The sequence below is a fragment of the Loxodonta africana genome, chromosome X (genome assembly GCF_030014295.1).
Source record: "Loxodonta africana isolate mLoxAfr1 chromosome X, mLoxAfr1.hap2, whole genome shotgun sequence".
Lineage (NCBI taxonomy): Eukaryota > Metazoa > Chordata > Mammalia > Proboscidea > Elephantidae > Loxodonta > Loxodonta africana.
Genome location: NC_087369.1, coordinates 11385226 through 11408001, shown reverse-complemented (window position 1 = coordinate 11408001; position 22776 = coordinate 11385226).

Genomic DNA, 22776 nt, shown 5'->3' with positions numbered 1-22776 from the left:
AATCAAATCAAGTCTGCTTCTAGCAAAAATCTCTTTCATCCTTCCTTCCCAATGGGTGTTATTCTTTGAAGCAAACCATTTGGAAAAGATGTTAATGTTAGCCATTTTCTGTGTATCCATAGCCTTTGTTTTCCTGAAGTGGCAGGCTCATTTCCTCCTTTCCTCTCTGCAGTCTTACACTAGCAACCGTGCCATGGGTCAAGACAGGCAGGGCTCCCGTATGCAGAAAGGGTTTACTTTTTCTATTATTATTTTAATGCAATAATAAATTTTAATAATTATGGAGAAATCATGACACGTGAAAGCATAAAGGCTGTCAGTTTACCACGCTGGAACTTCAAACCACAGGAAGTGAGCCTACAATCTGAATCCTCAACTGACCTCCTTCAAAATGTTTCTCGTTAATGTGTTTAATTCAGCTCTTCAGTGAGTACATGTGTTCTGTTCATTGTTTTGTCTAAATGAAAAATAAAAAAGAGTTTATAGTGTATAAGGGTACCTTAAAACTGAGGGGCCTGGCATGACTAAGTGACTGACACAGGTCTAAATCAAACTCTCCCTTTTGCCCTGAATCCTTGCCTCTGCTTTCAAAATATGTGCACGCTATCCCCCTTGAATGAGCAAGTATGTAGTTATGTTTACTTATGATTCATAAAAATGTCCTGTAATCAGCAAGAATGCTTATAAGTGATGTATGATAAAGTTATAGTTTATGGTTAAACAAGTGATAAGAATGTTCCAGAAAGAAAATGATGAAAATGTTCCCCCAAAAGATGTCTATGTAAAATTATTCTCAGGAAATTGCTTACACAAAGTCTGTGTAACTGATATTGTGAAAGGTTTATGATTCATGTGTGATCCCCCTCCCCCCAGCCCTCTCTATAAAAATCCCTCTCCTCTTTCAGACTCCATAGCATTTGGTATTTTACCAAGTGTTTGCCCAGCTTCGGCTGTAACAAATTCAACAATGAAACTGTATCAATTCTCTCGTGATAGAGTTCTTGTTAAGTTTACACTTTGACATATTTGGTGTCAGGAATGTGGGATTTTGAAGGTGCATTATCTTTCACAATTCTGAGACATTAAGGACTGATGCCCTAGTCTCCACTCCCACTATGTCTTGGAGTCATCCTAAGGTAAATAACTTCTTGAATTTGAAGACTCCTCTTTCTTACGTCAAAGTTTTTTTTTTTTTTAACTGTGTTGTTGGGCTTGTCTGTCCTTCTCTTTGAAATCAAAATTAAGTTCCTTGCAATCACTGCCAAGGTATCTCAGAGTCTCTTGCTAATCATTTTTTTGACCCTGAGAAACCAAAAATAGTGCTCCTTCCTTACTTCTTGTTTTGTTTCTATTTCTGTGTGCACATTAAGGACCCCAAAGGGGATGAATTGAGCTCAGTGATCCTCAAATATCTCAAAGGAGATAATGGGTAACACACTTTGTTTTGGTTCTGTATCAGGGACAGAGGCCACTAGCACTTTGGAGGATCTTTTCAACTTTGTAAGCTAGTGTTTCTATGCAATAAATTAGACAAAAGAGGCACCCAAATTAAACTAACCCAATGATATTCATATTTTGATTGGTTTGTCTGCTTGTTTGTGAGCAATTTAAAGCTAGTTGAATAGAAATAACAAATATCGTGAAGAATTTAAGATCTTTATGAAAGCTTACTAACCTGTACTCCCTGATTTATGCCAACTAGATCACATGATAATCAGACAAAGGGAGGGCCTTCTAATTTGAAAATCTAAGATCTGATTCAAGCCATAAAGAAACAAGAAATGGAAGGCTCATGGGATTGGGAAAATGTAGACTCCCATATAACAGCTTTCTAAGAACAGCCAGTGCAAAGCAAAAGAAAGAATAAAAAGCCCTTCAAGATTGTCACGTTAAAGCAGCCTTAAAGAGACATTAGAATCCCTCTGGAATTCTCTGATAATTGCCCCCACCAAGATAATCAAGTAGCTGCAATAATAAAGGGGAAGTTAAAATAGGAGGGTCTGCCTCTGTGTTACCAGGCAACTGGGCTGGACTTGTTTTGCTTGTAGACAAAGCAGCTAAAGCAAACTACTTCTCAAATTACTCTTGCCCTTACGATAAGTAAGAAATTTCCCAAACTTATTAATGACTGTAATTTTAATGAATTAACTTCAGAAAGACTTTTAAAAACATCCTTGATAAATGAGCCTGGATTTCCACCCTCTAATGGGACACTAATTTAGAGTTCATGTTAAAAAACACTGTAAGTTGAATATAATAAAAATAATTTGATATTTCAGTGATTGCTTTAAGAAAATGAGTTCGCATTTAAGTTGCCCTTCTTAGAGAACTTTCATTTAATGCTCAGCTTTAGTCAAAAAGTATAAATAAAATCCCCTCATCTGAGACTGGCAAATTAATAAATTTTATCTAGAACCTATTTTTTTTCTGTTAAATTGGATCAATCTTACCAAAGAATTACTATATACATTTTAAGAAACTGGGTTCCCCACATGTTTATGTTATATGGTATTATATAAGCTTGGTTTTTAAGCTGGCCTCATAGATCAATGAGTTTATATGATTTTTCTGTTTCACTTTGTTCTGAAACCTCGCTATGTCTAAGTTTTTGTTTTTGGTTATCAAGTTGAAGGTCATGGCTGGTGTTTCCCCTCCACCGCCACCATAGGGCTGTCTAAAAATCTCAATTCTTTTTTTCAGGAGAAACTGCTTCTTGTTCTGAGGAAATTTGATATAAAGTAGCCTATTTAAAAAAAATGTACTGTCACTGTCACAATAGTGGGTCCCAAACAGAGCTGGAGAAAAATGTAGAACAAAATTCTAACTCACAAAAAGACCAGACTTACTGACCTGACAGAGACTGGAGAAACCCCAATAGCATGGCCCCCAGACGCGCTTTTAGCTCAGTAATGAAGTCACTCCTGAGGTTCACCCTTCAGCCATAAAACAAAACGAGACTAAAGGGGCACACCAGCCCAGGGGCAGGGGCTAGAAAGCCGAAGGGGACAGAAAAGCTGGTAATAGGGAACTCAAGGTCGAGAAGGGAGAGTGCTGACATGTTGTGGGGTTGTTAACCAATGTCATAAAACAATATGTGTACTAACTGTTTAATGAGAAACCAATTTGTTCTGTAAACCCTCATCTAAAGTACAATAAAAAAGAAAAAATAGTAATTTTATCCTAGAATGAAAGAAACTGGCTGTTCCAAGAAAAGAAAAAGCATAGAACCAAGAGGAGAAAGAGAAAAGAAGAATTTAGATGGATATGGAAAGTTGCAGAAGGTCAGAGGAAGTTGTAGAAAGTCAGAGGAAAGTTAAGAAGAGAAGGTTAAAGTTTTTTAAGAGGGAAAAAGAAAGTGGTTTTGCCTTAAAATAGAATGTCTGGTTGTGCCAGAATATAAAAGATAATAAAATCTAAACTTCAGGGTATGTAGTGAGCTGTAGAAGGTTATAGGAAAGTTGAATAGAAAATTATGAGATTATTTTTAATAAGAAAGGAACGAATGTGGTTTTTTTTTTTTTTGCCACTTGAAGGATTGTGGTATGAAAAATATGTAACAAAGACAAGAAATTTGGAAAATTTGTTCAAGGTTTTTGTTTGATATGATCGAGGTTCTTGTTTATTGCAACTAAAGTTATGATGAGTTAATTCATGAGAATTTTTAAAAGCTTTAATGTCAAATAGCATATAAAACAAAGAATGGGGTTTCTCACTGGTAAGATAACAAAATTTTCCTTGATTACTGGGATAAAGAGTTAATTTTATTCTTTATACAATCTGCCTTGAAGGCAAGCATTCAACAAAATAAATTCCTGAATAAAAAAACCAAGCCACATGACTTTGGAAAAATCCAAAGGTTTTACCTTTCACATCTTTAGTTAAATAACAGAAGTATTGTTCCTATGATAAACTCTTGGCAATTTTGAAACTCGTAAGAAAGCCACAAAAGATTTGTTTCTGTTTATTAAAGAGAAAAGTGCTTAAGAAGTTTATTTGATATGTTACGAATTACTTGAAACATGTCGACAGATCAAGAGAAGCGCCAAATTTTCTTTGAGATACTATTCAGATGTTTAGAAATTTGATAATCTTGGTATATTTTTGGTATATTCTGACTATTTAATATTATGTATAATTTTATATTTATTAAGATTATTATATGTTATATCTGAAGCTCTTTCAAAAATACAGTTAATCATACTCAAAGATATTTTCATCTAAAGTTTCTCTGAATTGATTTTATTTAGCTTTGCATTAATTTCATAATCAAATATTTTCCAAAAAACGGACTATATCAGACTTACAAAAAGTATAAAACACATCTCTGGACTAGCCAGCCTTCTGGAGAACTAAAGGTCATTTTAAAATGCCCCAATGGCCAGGAGCAGATGATTACAGAAATAGACAGCTGATCCCAAGATCACAGAACAAGACTCCATGCAGCCTTCTGAAATTTTTAGGCTTTCTTTTATAATTGCAGCTATTCTTATATTATTAGCCTTCTCTATTATTATGGTCTCCTTCTTTAGTAATTTTATTCATAATGAAGGTCTATTTAAGTTTTATGATTTTTCTTTCTGTGATCACTCCTGGCCTTTAAACAGAAAATATTTTTGTTAAACAAGTCCAATCATAACTAATGCTGATAATTTACTTGATACTTTTAATTAATTACCTAATGATATTCACTCTTGGTTGCACTTTATTACAGACTAAATTTATTATCTTCATTGTTATAACAATTATCCCTGGACTAATCAAATGTTATATGAATTATTTCTCTAACATTTGTAATCAAACTACTGTTCCCCCGACAATGCAGGAAATTGTGTATCTTAAAGAAACTAAGTTTGTAAAGAACTTTATTTTCACACCTTGGGTTAGTCTTTTGGAAATATCAAGTTGGTCCTCCGAATGTGGGTCTTGCTGTACACACATCCCGACCAGAACATCACAGAAGCAGAGTGTCTGAGCTATGACATGGTTAAGAGGGTGTCTGTCTGTGATATAATAAGTACAGGAGTAAAGCACTCATAGAGTAAGTTCACGTAGAAGAAAACACTCTTACAACTGTGATCAAGGAATCTCTACAGAGATTCATGATCAGAAGGGGGGAATGTATAAGGGCACCTTAAAACTGAGGTGCCTGGCATGACTAAGTGACTGACACAGGTCTAAATCAAACTCTCCTTTTTGCCCTAAATCCCTGCCTCTGCTTTCAAAATATGTGCATCAACCTCCTTGAATGAGTTAAGTACGTGGTGATGCTTACTTATGATTCAGAAAAATGTTCTGTTCTCAGAAAGAATGCTTGTAACTGATGTGTGGTAAAGGTTATAGTTTATGGTTAAACAAGTGATAATAAGACTGTTCCAGAAAGAAAATGATGAAAATGACCCCCCAAAAGATGTCTATGTAAAATTGTTCTCAGGAAATTGTTTACACAAGGTCTCCATAACAGGTATTGTGAAATGTTTACTTATGATTCATGTGTACCTCCCACTCCTCCCTATAAAAATCTCTTCCTCCTTTTGGTCTTCACAGCATTCAGAATTTTGCCAAGTGTTTGCCCAGCTTTGGCTGTAACAAATTCAACAATAAAACTCTACCATTTCTCTCCTTACAGAGTTCTTGTTATTTTTACTTTTTTGACAATAGTAAATATATATGTAGGTATGTTATTTTTAGAAAATAGAATAAAATTTTGCCTTACTACAGGAACTAAAAATTAATGACTGCAGGTTGTCAGTATGGTGGGCAGGAAGTTAGTGAGGAAATGTAATGGTATGATAACTTTTAAAGATGGCAGCTTTGGTTTTGAGTGGGAAGGAATTCTGCACAGCTTTGTTTGTATTTTTATTTCCTGACATCAACATTTGGAAGTGTCAGTTCTGCACTTGGTTATTTCTGTTTTTTTTTTTTTTATTAACTTTTATTGAGCTTCAAGTGAACGTTTACAAATCAAGTCAGTCTGTCACATATAAGTTTATATACATCTTACTCCATACCCCCACTTGCTCTCCCCCTAATGAGTCAGCCCTTCCAGTCTGTCCTTTCGTGACAATTTTGCCAGCTTCCAACTCTCTTTATCTTCCCATCCCCCCTCCAGACAGGAGATGCCAACACAGTCTCAAGTGTCCACCTGATACAAATAGCTCACTCTTCATCAGCATCTCTCTCTTAACCACTGTCCAGTCCCATTCATGTCTGATGAGTTGTCTTCGGGGATGGTTCCTGTCCTGTGCCAACAGAAGGTTTGGGGACCATGACCGCTGGGATTCCTCTAGTCTCAGTCAGACCATTAAGTCTGGTCTTTTTATGAGAATTTGGGGTCTGCATCCCACTGATCTCCTGCTCCCTCAGGGGTTCTCTATTGTGCTCCCTGTCAGGGCAGTCATCGATTGTGGCCGGGCACCAACTAGTTCTTCTGGTCTCAGGATGATGTAGGTCTCTGGTTCATGTGGCCCTTCCTGTCTCTTGGCTCTTAGTTGTCGTGTGACCTTGCTGTTCTCCATTCTCCTTTGCTCCAGGTGGGTTGAGACCAATTGATGCATCTTAGATGGCCGCTTGTTAGCATTTAAGACCCCAGACGCCACATTTCAAAGTGGGATGTAGAATGTTTTCATAATAGAATTATTTTGCCAATTGACTTAGAAGTCCCCTTAAACCATGGTTCCCAAACCCCCGCCCTTGCTCCGCTGACCTTTGAAGCATTCGTTTTATCCCAGTAACTTCTTTGCTTTTGGTCCAGTCCAATTGAGCTGTCCTTCCCTTCACCTAAAGCAGTTCTTATCTGCTAATTAATCAGTAAAAAACCCTCTCCCTCCCTCCCTCCCTCCCCCCCTCGTAACCACAAAAGTATGTATCTTCTCGGTTTATACTATTTCTCAAGATCTTATAATAGTGGTCTTAAACAATATTTGTCCTTTTGCCTCTGACACATTTCGCCCAGCATAATGCCTTCCAGGTTCCTCCATGTTATGAAATGTTTCACAGATTCGTCACTGTTCTTTATCGATGCGTAGTATTCCATTGTGTGAATATACCACAATTTATTTACCCATTCATCTGTTGATGGACACCTTGGTTGCTTCCAGCTTTTTGCTATTGTAAACAGAGCTGCAATAAACATGGGTGTGCATATATCTGTTTGTGTGAAGGGTCTTAATTCTCTAGGGTATATTCCGAGGAGTGGGATTTCTGGGTTGTATGGTAGTTCTATTTCTAACTGTTTAAGATAACGCCAGATAGATTTCCAAAGTGGTTGTACCATTTTCCATTCCCACCAGCAGTGTATAAGAGTTCCAATCTCTCCGCAGCCTCTCCAACATTTATTATTTTGCGTTTTTTGGATTAATGCCAGCCTTGTTGGAGTGAGATGGAATCTCATCGTGGTTTTAATTTGCATTTCTCTAATGGCTAATGATCGGGAGCATTTTCTCATGTATCTGTTAGTTCCCTGAATATCTTCTTTAGTGAAGTGTGTGTTCATATCCTTTGCCCACTTCTTGATTGGGTTGTTTGTCTTTTTGTGGTTGAGTTTTGACAGAATCATACAGATTTTAGAGATCAGGCGCTGGTCGGAGATGTCATAGCTAAAAATTCTTTCCCAGTCTGTAGGTGGTCTTTTTACTCTTTTGGTGATGTCTTTAGTTGAGCATAGGTGTTTGATTTTTAGGAGCTCCCAGTTATCTGGTTTCTCTTCGTCATTTTTGGTAATGTTTTGTATTCTCTTTATGCCTTGTATTAGGGCTCCTAGGGTTGTCCCTATTTTTTCTTCCATGATCTTTATTGTTTTAGTCTTTATGTTTAGGTCTTTGATCCACTTGGAGTTAGTTTTTGTGCTTGGTGTGAGGTATGGGTCCTGTTTCATTTTTTTGCAAATGGATATCCAGTTATGCCAGCACCATTTGTTAAAAAGACTTTCTTTTCCCCAATTAACTAATACTGGGCCTTTGTCAAATATCAGCTGCTCATATGTGGATGGATTTATATCTGGGTTCTCAATTCTGTTCCATTGGTCTATGTGCCTGTTGTTGTACCAATACCAGGCTGTTTTGACTACTGTGGCTGTATAATAGGTTCTGAAATCAGGTAGAGTGAGGCCTCCCACTTTCTTCTTCTTTTTCAGTAATGCTTTGCTTATCCGAGGCTTCTTTCCCTTCCATATGAAGTTGGTGATTTGTTTCTCTATCACCTTAAAAAATGAGATTGGAATTTGGATCGGAAGTGCATTGTATGTATAGATGGCTTTTGGTAGAATAGACATTTTTACTATGTTAAGTCTTCCTATCCATGAGCAAGCTATGTTTTTCCACTTAAGTATGTCCTTTTGAATTTCTTGTAGTAGAGCTTTGTAGTTTTCTTTGTATAGGTCTTTTACATCCTTGGTAAGATTTATTCCTACCTATTTTATTTTCTTGGGGGCTACTGTGAATGGTATTGATTTGGTTATTTCCTCTTCAATGTTCTTTTTGTTGATGTAGAGGAATCCAAGGGATTTTGTATGTTTATCTTATAATCTGAGACTCTGCCAAACTCTTCTATTAGTTTCAGTAGTTTTCTGGAGGATTCCTTAGGGTTTTCTGTGTATAAGATCATGTCATCTGCAATCCGGATGCCCTTTATTTCTTTGTCTAGCCTAATTGCTCTGGCTAGGACTTCTAGCACGATGTTGAATAAGAGCGGTGATAAAGGACATCCTTGTCTGGTTCCCGTTCTCAAGGGAAATGCTTTCAGGTTCTCTCCATTTAGAGTGATGTTGGCTGTTGGCTTTGCATAGATGCCCTTTATTATGTTGAGGAATTTTCCTTCAATTCCTATTTTGGTGAGAGTTTTTATCATGAATGGGTGTTGGACTTTGTCAAATGCCTTTTCTGCATCAATTGATAAGATCATATGGTTTTTGTCTTTTGTTTTATTTATGTGGTGGATTACATTAATGGTTTTTCTGATATTAAACCAGCCTTGCATACCTGGTATAAATCCCACTTGATCGTGGTGAATTATTTTTTTGATATGTTGTTGAATTCTATTGGCTAGAATTTTGTTGAGGATTTTTGCATGTCTGTTCATGAGGGATATAGGTCTGTAATTTTCTTTTTTTGTGATGTCTTTACCTGGTTTTGGTATCAGGGAGATGGTGGCTTCATAGAATGAGTTGGGTAGTATTCTGTCATTTTCTATGCTTTGAAATACCTTTAGTAGTAGTGGTGTTAACTCTTCTCTGAAAGTTTGGTAGAACTCTGCAGTGAAGCCGTCCGGGCCAGGGCTTTTTTTCGTTGGGAGTTTTTTGATTACCGTTTCAATCTCTTTTTTTGTTATGGGTCTATTTAGTTGTTCTACTTCTGAATGTGTTAGTTTAGGTAGGTAGTGTTTTTCCAGGAATTCATCTATTTCTTCTAGGTTTGCAAGTTTGTTAAAGTACAATTTTTCATAAAAATCTGATATGATTCTTTTAATTTCAGTTGGGTCTGTTGTGATGTGGCCCTTCTCGTTTCTTATTCAGGTTATTTGTTTCCTCTCCTGTTTTTCTTTAGTCAGTCTGGCCAATGGTTTATCAATTTTGTTAATTTTTTCAAAGAACCAGCTTTTGGCTTTGGTAATTCTTTCAATTGTTTTTCTGTTCTCTTTAATTCATTTACTTCAGCTCTAATTTTTATTATTTGTTTTCTTCTGGTGCCTGATGGATTCTTTTGTTGCTCCCTTTCTATTTGTTCAAGTTGTAGGGACAGTTCTCTGATTTTGGCTCTTTCTTCTTTTTGTATGTGTGCATTTATCGATATAAATTAGCCTCTGAGCACTGCTTTTGCTGTGTCCCAGAGGTTTTGATAGAAAGTATTTTGATTCTTGTTGCATTCTATGAATTTCCTTATTCCCTCCTTGATGTCTTCTATAACCCAGTCTTTTTTCAGGAGGGTATTGTTCAGTTTCCAAGTATTTGATTTCTTTTCCCTAGTTTTTCTGTTATTGATTTCTAGTTTTATTGCCTTGTGGTCTGAGAAGATGCTTTGTAATATTTTGATGTTTTGGATTCTGCAAAGGTTTGTTTTATGACCTAATATGCGGTCTATTCTAGAGAATGTTCCATGTGCGCTAGGAAAAAAAGTATACTTTGCAGCAGTTGGGTGGAGAGTTCTGTATCAGTCAATGAGGTCAAGTTGGTTGATTGTTGTAATTAGGTCTTCCGTGTCTGTATTGAGCTTCTTACTGGATGTCCTGTCCTTCTCCGAAAGTGGTGTGTTGAAGTCTCCTACTATAATTGTGGAGGTGTCTATCTCACTTTTCAGTTCTGTTAAAATTTGATTTATGTATCTTGCAGCCCTGTCATTGGGTGCATAAATATTTAATATGGTTATGTCTTCCTGATCAATTGTCCCTTTTATCATTATGTAGTGTCCTTCTTTATCCTTTGTGGTGGATTTAAGTTTTAAGTCTATTTTGTCAGAAATTAATATTGCTACTCCTCTTCTTTTTTGCTTATTGCTTGCTTGATATATTTTTTTCCATCCTTTGAGTTTTAGTTTGTTTGTGTCTCTAAGTCTAAGGTGTGTCTCTTGTAGGCAGCATATAGATGGATCGTGTTTCTTTATCCAGTCCGAGACTCTCTGTCTCTTTATTGGTGCATTTAGTCCATTTACATTCAGCATAATTATAGATAAATAAGTTTTTAGTGTTGTCATTTTGATGCCTTTTTATGTGTGTTGTTGACAATTTCATTTTTCCACATACTTTTTTGTGCTGAGACGTTTTTCTTAGTAAATTGTGAGATCCTCATTTTCGTAGTGTTTGACTTTATGTTTGCTGAGTCGTTAGGTTTTTCTTGACTTTTATCTTGAGTTATGGAGTTGCTATACCTCTTTGTGGTTACCTTAATATTTACCCCTATTTTTCTAAGTAAAAACCTAACTTGTATTGTTCTATATCGCCTTGTATCACTCTCCATATGGCAGTTCTATGCCACCTGTATTTAGTCCCTCTTTTTGATTATTGTGATCTTTTACATATTGACTTCAATGATTCCCTGTTTTCAGCATTTTTTTTAATTAATCTTAATTTGTTTTTGTGATTTCCCTATTTGAGTTGATATCAGGATGTTCTGTTTTGTGACCTTGTGTTGTGCTGGTATCTGATATTATTGGTTTTCTGACTAAACAATATTCTTTAGTATTTCTTGTAGCTTTGGTTTGGTTTTTGCAAATTCTCTAAACTTGTGTTTATCTGTAAATATCTTAATTTCGACTTCATATTCCAGAGAGAGTTTTGCTGGATATATGATCCTTGGCTGGCAGTTTTTCTCCTTCGGTGTTCTGTATATGTCATCCCATTCCCTTCTTGCCTGCATGGTTTCTGCTGAGTAGTCTGAACTTATTCTTATTGATTCTCCCTTGTAGGAGACCTTTCTTTTATCCCTGGCTGCTTTTAAAATTTTCTCTTTATCTTTGGTTTTGGCAAGTTTGATGATAATATGTCTTGGTGTTTTTCTTTTTGGATCAATCTTAAATGGGGTTCGATGAGCATCTTGGATAGATACCCTTTCATCTTTCATGACGTCAGGGAAGTTTTCTGTCAGCAGATCTTCAACTATTTTCTCTGTGTTTTCTGTCCTCCCTCCCTGTTCTGGGACACCAATCACACGCAAGTTATCCTTCTTGATAGAGTCCCACATGATTCTTAGGGTTTCTTCATTTTTTAAAATTCTTTTATCTGATTTTTTTTCAGCTATGTTGGTGTTAATTCCCTGGTCCTCCAGATTTACCACTCTGTATTCTAATTGCTCGAGTCAGCTCCTATGACTTCCTATTGCGTTGTCTAATTCTGTAATTTTACTGTTAATCTTTTGGATTTCTGAATGCTGTCTCTCTATGGATTCTTGTAACTGATTAATTTTTCCACTATGTTCTTGAATAATCTTTTTGAGTTCTTCAACTGTTTTATTAGTGTGTTCCTTGGCTTTTTGTGCAGTTTGCCTTATTTTGTTTCTGATGTCTTGAAGCATTCTGTAAATTAGTTTTTTATATTCTGTGTCTGATAATTCCAGGATTGTATCTTCATTTGGGAAAGATTTTTATTCTTTTGTTTGGGGGGTTGTAGAAGCTGTCATGGTCTGCTTCTTTATGTGGTTTGATATCGACTGCTGTCTCTGAGCCATCACTAAAAAAAAAAAGATATAGTAGTGGTTTATTCTATAATTGCTCACTGAGTCTTATCTTGTTTTGTTTTCTTTCAATATACGTGGATGGGCTACTAGATTGTGCTGTCTTGTTTGTTGTAGCCCTTGACTTACTTATGACCTATTACCACCTGGTTTGGGCTGTTGCCAGATATATATGCCTTAGTCTATTCACTCTTCTTGAGTAGAATCTGATTTTGGGTCATCAAGTGTGTGCTGCACCCTAACACCTATCCACCTCGAGAAGTAGTGGTGATAGTTATGTGTACCAGATTCTATTGGCAACTGGGGTTCACCCTACAGGGGGGGCAGGATGCTGACAGGCTTCCCCCAAGTGTCAGTGAGGTGGGTGTGTCTCTATTCCTATAGCACCTTGGTGGGAGGGCACTGCAGCTGTACCTTAGGCCCCCAATGCAAGTACCTCTACTGATTGGTAGGTGTCACCCTCCTTAGACCCCTAAGGCAAGAGGCTAGGTGGTGTGGGGGGAGCTTCAGCCTTCAGTTCCCTGTTGTGGGTCAGTTAGGGCTCTGTTGAATAAGCAGAGATATCAGAATTGCGAAACTTATTTTTCCAGAAAATCCTTTTAAAAAAAAATGCAGTCAGATCCCTATCAGAACTGCCTTTGGATTATAACCACCACCTTGTTCTCTGTAAGGATGAAAGTCCGAGATTTGGATCATATATGCTTGGCTGTAGCTGGTTCTGTGTTTTTAGTCCAATTAGGGATGGATTTTTGGTCCCTGGGTTTTTTGTGGTTACTTCTCTCAGGCCGGAAGAATGGGTTAGGAAAAGACCAAAAAAAAGGGGGGGGGAAGCAAAGCCGGCGAGGAGCCAGAGCCGTTCTCCCTCTGGCTCAGGAAATTCCAATGTTAATGAAGCTGCCTGGGAAGGGTGGGGGAGGGTTCAGAGAGATAGGCGAGTAGCACCTCGGAATATAGCCAGAGTTGCTTGTCTTGCTTGGAATGACTATTTTATCTGAGATTCCCGAGGGGCGTGTAGCCTATGTGTGCTGGCTGTGTGGAGATTGCCCCCAGAGGTCTGGCCTGCTGAAGCCGCAGTCAGATTCTCCGCTGCCAATCCAAAGCCCAGCATCAAGGTTCCCCTGCTGGGATGCTGCACTCCCAGCTCCAAAATCAGTCGCTGCCTCCCGGGGACTTCTCATCCCGCCAGCCTCGTCACCGCGCCACCCCCACGGACTGGCTGGGCCCCCTCTTGGGGTTAGTTCAGGGGAGTAGAGCTGCGCCTGTGCATGCGCTGTGACAGCGCCCAGTCAAAAGTCCGGCGCCAAGGTTCCCGGGCTGGGACACTGCACTCCCGGCTCCAAAACCAGTCACTGCCTCCCGGGGACTTCTCCCACCAGCCCCGTCGCCACATCGCCCATGCAGACCAGCTGGGCCCCCTCCCGGGTTCAGTTCAGAGGGTAGGGCTGCTCCCCTTGTTTGCACCGTCACAAGATTTTTGAGTTCAGCTCCCCTGGGCCCAGAAGCTCGGCGCCAAGGTTACCTGACTGGGACGCTGGCTCCAGGATCCGAAAACAGTCGCCGCTTCACCGTATTTGTTTGTTTTCCGTCTCTAAATCTGTGTTTGTTGTTCAGGGTTCGTAGATTGTTATGTATGTGATCGATTCACTTGTTTTTCCGAGTCTTTGTTGCAAGAGGGATCCAAGGTAGCATCTACCTAGTCCGCCATCTTGGCCCCGCCTCTGTTTTTTTTTTTTAAGTTTTGGTACTAACCTCATGAGGAAAGATTTTGAAATTAATATAAGCAAGATGCCTCGGCCAAGAGGTGATTCCTCAATGTACTATCCATTTATAGGATGAGAACCAAGATTATAGTTCATCTACTGGAAGGAAAATGTGGTGATTTTATGGTAGAATTCTCGCCTCCCATGAGAGAGACCCAGGTTTGATGCTTGGCCAATGCACCTCAAGTGCAACCACCACCCATCTGTCAGTGGAGGCTTGCGTGTTGCTATGATGCTGAACAGGTTTCAGCAGAGCTCCCAGACTAAGATGGACTAGGAAGAAAGGCTTGGCCAAATACTTCCAAAAAATCAACGTTGAAAACCCTATGGATCACAACGATCCAATCCTATTGTGCATGGGGCCTCCAAGAGTCAGAGGCTGACTCAACAGCAGCTAACAATAACAACAGAGTGAAAATGAGAGGAAAACTCAGCAACACTACATACAGAAAGTCATCAAGGCAGGCCCTCAGGCAGGCACACTCCCCTAAAGGGGATTTGAGAGTCTTATTCCTGCTTACATCTCGCAAGACCCATATAGTTGAATTTTATTAAATTGTATTGATATAAATTGAATTGAATTAAGGCCTCTTTTGGCTTTAACAGTTTATAATTTTACCCCTTCTCCTCACCTCTGAATAAACCCAACTCCAGAGAATTTGAAGTTCGGGGAGAAGGTGGAGATCATACCCTTGGTGTAGGCACAGGTGTCTGAGAAATGGGGTCATGGCAGTCATAAAATATCTCCATGTGGTTTTGTGGACAATGGATGGATATGTTGGATCCATATCCAAGAGGAAAAATTGATATTATAGGTTATATTTTTGTTCCCCCAAAATATACATTGAGGTTCTAAACCCAGTACCTTGTGAATGTGAACTTATTTGGAAATAGGATTTTCACAGGTGTAATTAGTTAAGTCAACATGAGGTCACACTGGAGTTGGGTGGGTCCTAATCCAATCTAACTGGTATCTTTATAAGACGAGAAGAGACATAGAAACAGAGACACACAAAGAGAAAGTGGCCATATGAAGACAGAGGCATAGACTGGAGTCATGCTGCCACAAGCCAAGGAACACCTAGAACCACCAGGAGCTAAAAGAGACAAGGAAGGTTTCCTCCTTTAGAGCCTTCAGAGGGAGCATGGCTCTGTTGACACCCTGAAATCAGACTTGTGGCCTCCAGAACAGTGAGAGAATAAATTCTGTTTTTTTTAAGCCACCCAACTTGTGGTAATTTGTAATGACAGTCTTAGGAAGATAGTGGCAATTGAGCCAGGAGGCTGGATGTGACTCCTCTGTATCTTGTGAGTGGATGAAGCAGGGTGGAAGTGGGCTCCAGTCTGCCTACCGTCTTTTTCAACCAGATATCCTCCTCTAGTCCCTATGGGCCACCTGGTGAGACTTCCTTTGAGGAAGGGATCACTTGGTTGAAAGAGCAGGCAATACCTCCTTCCAGGATTGTAGTTCTCTGAGCTTTTCTCCGTAGACCAGGTGAATGAAGAAAGAACAAACCAATAAGAGTTTCTACACTAAAGTAAGCCAACATCCTCAAACCCTAAGAAGAGATTGCCTGAGATCCCCAAAAGGCACTGGCAACACTTTCTCTGGCTCATAATGTGAAAGCTGGATTTCTACTCAGCTTCCAAGATTCCCTTAGTGATGAATGATGTGACACGCAGGAACATTGAGGGCAGTTGGTGATAACTCTCACAAGCCTACCCTTGGCTGTGACCTGGACACTAGAAGAGGTTTGAGAAGCTAAGGAATGTTAGAGAGATGAGAAGATAGCAATCAATCAGTATCAGAGTTACCCAGCATAAAGTAGAATAAAAAATTCAAAATTATCTGAACGACACTCCTTTCCCCTCTGTTTCTTTGGGTCAGTGCATTTACATTGGTCAATTTGCTGCCCAATATGATCCTGCATCCTGTCACATCTGTGCCTTTTGTAGTCGCCTTTTGTGTTCAGGATGATCTTTTTTAAAGATCTAAAGTAGGGCTCTTAAAATGCATGTATTCTTGGTGTTTATTACATAGGATATACCATAAGTAAGTCAAGGGCTACAACAATCAAGACAGCACAATCTACTAGCCCATCCACGTATATTGAAAGAAAACAAAACAAGACAAGACTCAGTGAATAAATATAGAAGAAATCACTACAATATCTTAGTGATGGCTCAGAGACAGCAGTCGATATCAAACCACATAAAGAAGAAGACGATGACTGCTCCTAAAACCCCCCAAACAAAAGAATCAAAATCTTTCCCAAATGAAGATACAATCCTGGAATTATCAGACACAGAATATAAAAAACTAATTTACAGAATGCTTCAAGACATCAGGGATGACCTCAGAAATGAAATAAGGCAATCTGCAGAAAAAGCCAAGGAACACACTGATAAAACAGTTGAAGAACTCAAAAAGATTATTCAAGAACATAGTGGAAAAATTAATCAGTTACAAGAATCCATAGAGAGACAGCATTCAGAAATCCAAAAGATTAACAGTAAAATTACAGAATTAGACAACGCAATAGGAAGTCATAGGAGCTGACTCGAGCAATTAGAATGCAGAGTGGTAAATCTGGAGGACCAGGGAATTAACACCAACATAGCTGAAAAAAAATCAGATAAAAGAATTTTAAAAAATGAAGAAACCCTAAGAATCATGTGGGACTCTATCAAGAAGGATAACTTGCGTGTGACTGGAGTCCCAGAACAGGGAGGGATAACAGAAAACACAGAGAGAATAATTGAAGATCTGCTGACAGAAAACTTCCCTGACGTCATGAAAGATGAAAGGATATCTATCCAACATGCTCATCGAACCCCATTTAAGATTGATCCAAAAAGAAAAACACCAAGACATATTATCATCAAACTTGTCAAAACCAAAGATAAAGAGAAAATTTTAAAAGCAGTCAGGGAGAAAAGAAAGGTCTCCTACAAGGGAGAATCAATAAGAATAAGTTCAGACTACTCAGCAGAAACCATGCAGGCAAGAAGGGAATGGGACGAAATATACAGAACACCGAAGGAGAAAAACTGCCAGCCAAGGATCATATATCCAGCAAAACTCTCTCTGAAATATGAAGGCGAAATTAAGACATTTACAGATAAACACAAGTTTAGAGAATTTGCAAAAACCAAACCAAAGCTACAAGAAATACTAAAGGAAATTCTTTGGTCAGAAAACCAATACTATCAGATACCAGCACAACACAAGGTCACAGAACAGAACATCCTGATATCAACTCAAATAGGGAAATCACAAAAACAAATTAAGATTAATTAAAAAAAAATGCTGAAAACAGGGAATCATTGAAGTCAATATGTAAAAGATCACAATAATCAAAAAGAGGGACTAAATACAGGTGGCATAGAACTGCCATATGGAGAGTGATACAAGGCGATATAGGACAATACAAGTTAGGTTTTTACTTAGAAAAATAGGGGTAAATATTAAGGTAACCACAAAGAGGTATAACAACTCCATAACTCAAAATAAAACCCAAGAAAAACATAACGACTCAGCAAACATAAAGTCAAATACTATTGAAAATGAGGAACACAAGATTTAAAAAGGAAAACATCTCAGCACAAAAAAGTAAGTGGAAAAGTGAAATTGTCAACGACACACATAAAAAGCCATCAAAATGACAGCACTAAACACATACTTATCTATTATTACGCTGAATGTAAATGGACTAAATGCACCAATAAACAGACAGAGAGTCTCAGACTGGGTAAAGAAACACGATCCGTCTATATGCTGCCTACAACAGACACACCTTAGACTTAGAGACACAAACAAACTAAAACTCAAAGGATGGAAAAAAATATATCAAGTAAACAATAAGCAAAAAAGAGCAGGAGTAGCAATATTAATTTCTGACAAAATAGACTTTAAAGTTAAATCCACCACAAAGGATAAAGAAGGACACTACATAATGATAAAAGGGACAATTGACCACGAAGATATAACCAAATTAAATATTTATGCACCCAATGACAGGGCTGCAAGATACATAAATCAAATTTTAACAGAACTGAAAAGTGAGATAGACACCTCCACAATTATAGTAGGAGACTTTAACACACCACTTTCGGAGAAGGACAGGACATCCAGTAAGAAGCTCAATACAGACACGGAAGACCTAATTACAACAATCAACAAACTTGACCTCATTGACTTATACAGAACTCTCCACCCAACTGCTGCAAAGTATACTTTTTTTTTCTAGCGCACATGGAACATTCTCTAGAATAGACCACACATTAGGTCATAAAACAAACCTTTGCAGAATCCAAAACATCGAAATGTTACAAAGCATCTTCTCAGATCACAAGGCCATAAAAGTGGAAATCGATAATAGAAAAATGAGGGAAAAGAAATCAAATACTTGGAAACTGAACAACACCCTCCTGAAAAAAAGACTGGGTTATAGAAGACATCAAGGAGGGAATAAGGAAATTCTTAGAAAGCAACAAGAATGAAAATATTTCCTATCAAAACCTCTGGGACACAGCAAAGGCAGTGCTCAGAGGTCAATTTATATCGATAAATGCACACATACAAAAAGAAGAAAGAGCCAAAATCAGAGAACTGTCCCTACAACTTCAACAAATAGAAAGTGAGCAACAAAAGAATCCATCAGGCACCAGAAGAAAACAAATAATAAAAATTAGAGCTGAAGTAAATGAATTAAAGAGAACAGAAAAACAATTGAAAGAATTACCAAAGCCAAAAGCTGGTTCTTTGAAAAAAATAACAAAATTGATAAACCATTGGCCAGACTGACTAAAGAAATACAGGAAAGGAAACAAATAACCCGAATAAGAAATGAGATGGGCCATATCACAACAGACCCAACTGAAATTAAAAGAATCATATCAGATTTTTATGAAAAATTGTACTCTAACAAATTTGCAAGCCTAGAAGAAATGGATGAATTCCTGGAAACACACTACCTACCTAAACTAACACATTCAGAAGTACAACAACTAAATAGACCCATAACAAAAAAAGAGATTGAAACGGTAATCAAAAAACTCCCAACAAAAAAAAGCACTGGCCCGGATGGCTTTACTGCAGAGTTCTACCAAACTTTCAGAGAAGAGTTAACACCACTACTACTAAAGGTATTTCAAAGCATAGAAAATGACAGAATACTACCTAACTCATTCTATGAAGCCACCATCTCCCTGATACCAAAACCAGGTAAAGACATCACAAAAAAAGAAAATTACAGACCTATATCCCTCATGAACATAGATGCAAAAATCCTCACCAAAATTCTAGCCAATAGAATTCAATAACATATCAAAAAAATAATCCACCATGACCAAGTGGGATTTATACCAGGTATGCAAGGCTGGTTCAATATTAGAAAAACCATTAATATAATCCACCATATAAATAAAACAAAAGACAAAAACCACATCATCTTATCAATTGATGCAGAAAAGGCATTTGACAAAGTCCGACACCCGTTCATGATAAAAACTCTTAGCAAAATAGGAATTGAAGGAAAATTCCTCAACATAATAAAGGGCATCTATACAAAGTCAACAGCCAACATCACTCTAAATGGAGAGAGCCTGAAAGCATTTCCCTTGAGAATGGAAACCAGACAAGTATGCCCTTTATCACCACTCTTATTCAACATTGTGCTAGAGGTCCTAGCCAGAGCAATTAGGCTAGACAAACAAATAAAGGGCATCCGGATTGGCAAGGAAGAAGTAAAATTATCTCTATTTGCAGATGACGTGATCTTATACACAGAAAACCCTAAGGAATCCTCCAGAAAACTACTGAAACTAATAGAAGAGTTTGGCAGAGTCTCAGGTTATAAGATAAACATACAAAATCCCTTGGATTCCTCTACATCAACAAAAAGAACATCGAAGAGGAAATCACCAAATCAATACTATTCACAGTAGCCCCCAAGAAGATAAAATATTTAGGAATAAATCTTACCAAAGATGTAAAAGACTACAAAGTAGTACTACAAGAAACTAAAAAGGACCTACTTAAGTGGAAAAACATACCTTGCTCATGGATAGGAAGACTTAACATAGTAAAAATGTCTATTCTACCAAAAGCCATCTATACATACAATGCACTTCCGATCCAAATTCCAATCTCATTTTTTAAGGTGATAGAGAAACAAATCACCAACTTCATATGGAAGGGAAAGAAGCCTCGGATAAGTAAAGCATTACTGAAAAAGAAGAAGAAAGTGGGAGGCCTCACTCTACCTGATTTCAGAACCTATTATACAACCACAGTAATCAAAACAGCCTGGTCCTGGTACAACAACACGCACATAGACCAATGGAACAGAATTGAGAACCCAGATATAAATCCATCCACATATGAGCAGCTGATATTTGACAAAGGCCCAGTGGCAGTTAATTCGGGAAAAGATAGTCTTTGTAACAAATGGTGCTGGCATAACTGGATATCCATTTGCAAAAAAATGAAACAGGACCCATACCTCACACCAAGCACAAAAACTAACTCCAAGTGGATCAAAGACCTACACATAAAGACTAAAACGATAAAGATCATGGAAGAAAAAATAGGGACAACCTTAGGAGCCCTAATACAAGGCATAAACAGAATAAAAAACATTACCAAAAATGATGAAGAGAAACCAGATAACTGGGTGCTCCTAAAAATCAAACACCTATGCTCACTAAAGACTTCACCAAAAGAGTAAAAAGACCACCTACAGATTGGGAAAAATTTTTCAGCTATGACATCTCCAACCAGCGCCTGATCTCTAAAATCTATATGATTCTGTCAAAACTCAACCACAAAAAGACAAACAACCCAATCAAAAAGTGGGCAAAGGATATGAACACGCACTTCACTAAAGAAGATATTCAGGCAGCTAACAGATACATGAGAAAATGCTCTCGATCATTAGCCATTAGAGAAATGCAAATTAAAACTACAATGAGATTCCATCTCACCCCAACAAGGCTGGCCTTAATCCAAAAAACACAAAATAATAAATGTTGGAGAGGCTGCGGAGAGACTGGAACTCTTATACACTGCTGGTGGGAATGGAAAATGGTACAACCACTTTGGAAATCTTTCTGGCATTATCTTAAACAGTTAGAAATAGAACTACCACACAACCCAGAAATCCCACTCCTCGGAATATACCCTAGAGAAATAAGACCCTTCACACAAACAGATTTATGCACACCCATGTTCATTGCAGCTCTGTTTACAATAGCAAAAAGCTGGAAGCAACCAAGGTGTCCATCAACGGATGAATGGGTAAATAAATTGTGGTATATTCACACAATGGAATACTACGCATCGATAAAGAACAGTGACGAATCTGTGAAACATTTCATAACATGGAGGAACCTGGAAGGCATTATGCTGAGTGAAATGAGTCAGAGGCAAAAGGACAAATATTGTATAAGACCACTATTATAAGATCTTGAGAAATAGTATAAACTGAGAAGAACACATACTTTTGTGGTTATGAGGTGGGGAGGGAGGGAGGGTGGGAGAGGGTTTTTTACTGCTTAATTAGTAGATAAGAACTACTTTAGGTGAAGGGAAGGACAATACTCAATACATGGAAGGTCAGCTCAACTGGACTGGACCAAAGGCAAAGAAGTTTCCGGGATAAACTGAATACTTCAAAGGTCAGCGGAGCAAGGGCAGGGGTTTGGGGACCATGGTTTAAGGGGACTTCTAAGTCAATTGGCAAAATAATTCAATTATGAAAACATTCTGCATCCCACTTTGAAATGTGGCGTCTGGGGTCTTAAATGCTAACAAGTGGCCATCTAAGATGCATCAATTGGTCTCAACCCACCTGGAGCAAAGGAGAATGAAGAACACCAAGGTCACACGACAACTAAGAGCCCAAGAGACAGAAAGGGCCACATGAACCAGAGACCTACATCATCCTGAGACCAGAAGAACTAGTTGGTGCCCGGCCACAACCAATGACTGCTCTGACAGGGAGCACAACAGAGAACCCCTGAGGGAGCAGGAGATCAGTGGGATGCAGACCCCAAATTCTCATAAAAAGACCAGACTTAATGGTCTGACTGAGACTAGAGGAATCCCAGTGGTCATGGTCCCCAAACCTTCTGTTGGCACAGGACAGGAACCATTCCTGAAGACAACTCATCAGACATGAAAGGGACTGGACAGTGGGTAGGAGAGAGATGTTGATGAAGAGTGAGCTATTTGTATCAGGTGGACACTTGAGACTGTGTTGGCATCTCCTGTCTGGAGGGGGGATGGGAGGATAGAGAGAGTTGGAAGCTGGCAAAATTGTCACGAAAGGACAGACTGGAAGGGCTGACTCATTAGGGGGAGAGCAAGTGGGAGTACAGAGTAAGGTGTATATAAACTTGTGTGTGACAGTTTGACTTGATTTGTAAATGTTCACTTGAAGCTCAATAAAAGTTAATAAAAAAAAAAAAAAGACAAACAACCCAATCAAGAAGTGGGCAAAGGATATGAACACACACTTCACTAAAGAAGATATTCAGGCAGCTAACAGATACATGAGAAAATGCTCTCGATCTTTAGCCATTAGAGAAATGCAAATTAAAACTACAATGAGATTCCATCTCACTCCAACAAGGCTGGCATTAATCCAAAAAACACAAAATAATAAATGTTGGAGAGGCTGCGGAGAGATTGGAACTCTTATACACTGCTGGTGGGAATGTAAAATGGTACAACCACTTTGGAAATCTATCTGGCGTTATCTTAAACAGTTAGAAATAGAACTACCATACAGAGGATGTACATGAATCTCAGCCAAGTTGTTAGGAACGCCAGGATCTTTTGGGGAAATGTTTTAT